Source organism: Malurus melanocephalus, unplaced genomic scaffold (genome assembly GCF_030028575.1).
Source record: "Malurus melanocephalus ecotype Western Australia unplaced genomic scaffold, MMel_1.1 scaffold_710, whole genome shotgun sequence".
Lineage (NCBI taxonomy): Eukaryota > Metazoa > Chordata > Aves > Passeriformes > Maluridae > Malurus > Malurus melanocephalus.
The window spans coordinates 24,010-28,929 of NW_026623942.1; positions in this window are offsets into that span (position 1 = coordinate 24,010).

Sequence of the window (4,920 nt, forward strand, 5' to 3'; positions counted from 1 at the left end):
CTGATAGGATCTAAGGTCAGTGAGAGTCTGCAGGGYTTGGGATTAACATCAGGAAAGGGGAAAAGGAGAACAATTCCACCCTGGAACACGTGGTTGTTCTTTTGCCTGGTTTTGCATTGTCAGCCCTGTGATTTACAGTGGGTGAAGCCCATCCCAGATGAGGAAATGGGGGATTTTGGGCCTGATGAGCGGATATTTGTCTCTAGGATGTCTCCCTGAAGGTGTGGCCTGTGTTTTGGGGATCAACCACTTTCCAGGAGCAACGTGCTCCATCCCTGACACAAATTTGTGGCATCAGCAATTCCTAAAGCGGCTTCAGAGCAGGGAAAACGTTTGGTTTGGATTTTTTAATTTTTTTTTCTGGCTCCATCCTTTCCAGTGTCTATTTTTTAACCTGAAGTAYGTTCTTGGCTGGGCCAGGAAGGCCAACCAACTTTTCTTTTTACGATCCTTTATGTGCCAAAGGTATTGCAAAGTATGTATTTATGTACATTTATATATTCCTGGGAGGAAGCTGCCAAAGCACACGGCCCTCACCGTGTGCCTGCTCCCCTGCCAAGGAGCAGGGCTGGGAGCTCTTTCCAGGCTGATTTTCCTCCCGATTTAACCTCAATCTGTGACAGAACAAAGGAATGAGGGTGAAATCCAGGTGTTCACGGATTGCTGAGGTGGTGCCTTCCCGTTCCATCCAGGGAAAAGGGGGAGAGTGGGATTGGTGTTCATGGTGATGTTCCACCATCACTGCTGGGAATATCCAAAGTTTAGAATTCCTGATGTGTCCGTGCTAAACTTGGGAATGTTTCAGTGGCAGTGTCTCAAACCAGGGTGAGAGTCTGTGTGGGTGCAGGGATGAGGGGATGGAGCTGTTCTGGGATGAGGGGATGGAGCTGCTCTGGGATGAGGGGATGGAGCTGCTCTGGGATGAGGGGATGGAGCTGCTCTGGGATGAGGGGATGGAGCTGCTCTGGGATGAAGGGATGGAGCTGCTCCCAGGGATGGAGCTGTTCCCAGGGATGGAGCTGCTCTGGGGTGAGGGGATGGAGCTGCTCCTGCGGATGGAGCTGCTCCGAGGTAAGGGGATGGAGCTGTTCTGGGATGAGGGGATGGAGCTGCTCCTGTGGATGGAGCTGCTCTGGGGTGAGGGGATGGAGCTGTTCTGGGATGAGGGGATGGAGCTGCTCCTGGGGATGGAGCTGCTCCTAGGGATGAGGGGATGGAGCTGCTCCTGGGGGTGGAGCTGCTCCGAGGTAAGGGGATGGAGCTGTTCTGGGATGAGGGGATGGAGCTGCTCCTGTGGATGGAGCTGTTCCCAGAGATGGAGCTGCTCCCAGGGATGAGGGGATGGAGCTGCTCCCAGGGATGGAGCTGCTCCGAGGTGAGGGGATGGAGTCGGGGATGGAGCTGCTCCCAGGGACGGAGCTGCTCCCAGGGATGAGGAGATGGAGCTGCTCCTGTGGATGGAGCTGCTCCCAAGGAATGGAGTTGCTCCCAGGGATGGAGCTGCTCCCAGGGATGAGGGGATGGAGCTGCTCCAGCGCTCCGGCGGGTGAGTCACAGCCCCTGTGAGTCACATCCCCCGACAGCTCCGTGATTTCATCGCTGGAGGTTGAGGCTGAGAGTGCCCCGAGGAGGGAGATGGATGACCCTGAAGTCCAGAGGAGTGGGAGTGGGATGTTCCTGGGGAACAGAGCTCAGCTCTGAGCTGGACGAGGCCCGCACGTATCGGGGTGCGCTGATGTCATCCTGTCCACAACTTGTGCTGGAAAGAAAAGCTCCAGCCGCACTCTGCAGGTTCCTGGAAACTCCAGGAGGAGGATTTATTGTTCTGTGCAGCTGAATGGAGCTGTGCAGCCGCCTTTCCCTGCGTTTTCCCAGTTCTGGGTGTGTGCTCCGTGCAGCTCCGATCCCTGCGCGCATCCCCTGGGGAAGGAGGGAGGGAAAGCTGAAAATTCCCAGGAAAAAAATCCCCTCCTCAGAGCCTCCTGAGCTCCTCGAGCCTCTCCCCTGCCTGCAGTCCCTTACTGAGCCTTGGGAAGGTCACCCCTGTCATTGTTTTGCCACTCCTGACATTTTCCTTGGCTYTTCCTGCTGTAACACCTTGAGGCAGGAGGAGCCCCAAGCTCCATCCCTCAGGGTTTCCAAAGAAATCCAGACTGTGGAATCCCATAACTCTGCACCTGCTATCYTGGAAAAGGCTGGAATATTCACAGGGAGGTGGTAAACAACCAGCAAAAACAAAGGATGGGGCAAAGACCAAAGGGTTCTGTGCAGTTTTTCCTGGGATCGGAGTGTTTCTCTCCACCTTGTGAGGAAATTTGAGCAGCTCTATCATCAACCCCACCCAAAAATCAGGGATGAGCTCGAGATGAGGTACCAGTGGTTTGTCCAAACCTTCCTGAGGGCAGGAATGTGGGATTGCCTCTGTGTCCACTCTGTGGCCAATTCCAGTTCAATCCCTGTGCCCCGAGCCCCCGTCCTGGCCTCTGAACCAGAAAAGCAATAACACAGAAATCAGAAATGTCTGGGGAGCTGTTCTGGGAGATCCCTCTGGTTCATGTCACACACAGATCCAGGCCTGGGTCTGGTTTGAACCTGATAAAATCAGGAGCAGCCCCGGGAAARGGCGGCTCAATGAAAGAATTCCTCACTCAAATAAAGCAGGGCAGCTCCGAGCGGGGATCCTGGGCGAGATAAAGGCACAGGAGAGGGGGATGCTCYGCAGCCTCGGGAGGGAACAGAGCCYGRAGAAAAGGCAGATGTGGGYTGGCCCTGCTCCAGATGTGCGCTCTGGCTCTGCCTACCTGGGGCTGGACCACAGCTGGAGCTCTGGGGAGGAGTGGGGCCAAGAGGGGGAGATTTCCAGGGAGATTGGGATCAAAGGGGGCAGCGGCTGCTCCTTAGAGAGGGGTGAGAGGAAGGAGTTTGGCGCTGCTCTGTTCCCTTGAGGGATGCTCTKTTCTYTGTTCCTGTCATTAATTTATCYKCCAGGACCCAAACTTGCCCCCTGTGTGTCCTGGCGATCTCTGCTCTGAGGGGATCCATGGAGATCCCTGTTCCAAGGGSACCTGTGGGGATTTTTGCTGATGGATTTGACCTTGGCTCTTGGTCATTAAACTTTACCAAAACCTCTGGAGCAASARGSRYTGCACAGCCCTTCCAAACTGCASRSTGTTCCCTCAGCATTTCACTTARGAACTCCCAAAATTTCTGCTTTATCTGTTCATMTACAATCCTTTAGGATCCAATCCCACTGCCTCAGTATTTCCCTTAGGAACTCCCAAWATTTCTGCTTTATCTGTTCATATWYRATCCTTTAGGATCCARTCCCACTGCCTCAGGCTTTGTCCTGCAGTAACTCCCTCTCCTTTGAATCCCAAGCTTCACAGCACTGRATCTCGATCACTTTGGGAGCTGGGTGAAAATTCCTGTGGTCMTTCCCAGCTTTCCTGGCCTGGGGATTTCTCTGTGGTCTGGCTGGAGAGCTGCCCCCAGCAGCAAGATGGTCTGGGCAAAATGTGTTCAGCTCTGCTCATCCTGAGCTGCATTTCCTTCCTTGCTCTCCACCCCTGACCCGGAGCTTTCAGAGCGCCCTCCTGGAAGGGAGAATCCTTTGTGGGATTGATGGGAATCCCGAGGATCTCTGGATAAACCTGGCTGRTACCAGCCCTGAGATCTCCCAATCCYRGCACAGATGGAGCAGSWGCCAGGSAGAGCAGGACGAGGAGGAGKARGATGAAAAATCTCCTTTGGATTGAAAGCGGAGGAGTTGTGCRGATCTTCCCCAAAACAAAAATAGCTCAGAGGAGCTCTGGCAGCGCTCACCCACGGGTGGGAAGCACAGCAGGAATTGTGCCTGGTCCGAGCAAGCAGCTGTTACTGTGGAATGGTGGCAGTGAGCACAGAGCACCCTTCCCTGCTGCCCTGGCACGGATTGGCATCTCCCTGGAGAAATCAGACTGCGAGAGGAGCCGTGCTGCTGCTCCCTTTCTGCAGGGCTGTGCTGGCTTCTCCCAGTCCCACGGGTGGGTTTGGATATCCAGGAAACTCATCCTCAGTGTGAGCCCGGCCCAGCCCCTGGATCTGAGCTCTCTGCAGCTTCCCAGCTGCACCTTTTTGTCGCAGAGCCCAACCAAGCCCTGCCGAGCCACCCACAGGCTTGGGGAGAGCGGGGATGGAGCTGAGCTCAGCGTGGCTGGAGCCAGAGCTGGGAGCAGCCCCCTGCTCCTGCTGAGAACGCAGAAATTCATGGAAATCTGCTGGATTTGCCAGCTTGGGCTCGGCTCTCGGTGTGGATGGAATCAGAGCTTGCAGAGTTCAGGGTGCTGTTGGTTTGGAGGAGGAATGGGCGCCCAGCCCGTGCTGGCCAAGGGTGGGAGGGTCAGCGCTGCCAGGGCAGCTGGGCTGGGGATGGGGCTGGAGCAGCCCTGCTCAGCCAGGAACGGGGATGGGGATGGGATATGGGATATGGGATATAGGAATGGGATTGGGATGGGAATGGGAATGAGAATGGGAATGGGAATGGGAATGGGAATGGGAATGGGATGGGGATGGGGATGGGGATGGGGATGGGGATGGGAATGGGGATGGGAATGGGAATGGGATGGATATGGATATGGGATGGGAACGGGAACGGGAACGGGAACGGGAACGGGAATGGATATGGATATGGGAATGGGAATGGGAATGGGAATGGGAATGGGAATGGGAATGGGAATGGGAATGGGAATGGAATGGATATGGGAATGGATATTGAAATGGATATGGATATGGATATGGATATGGATATGGATATGGATATGGATATGGGATAGATATGGATATGGGAATGGATATGGATATGGATATGGATATGGATATGGATATGGATATGGGATGGATATGGGAACGGATATGGATATGGATATGGATATGGATATGGAT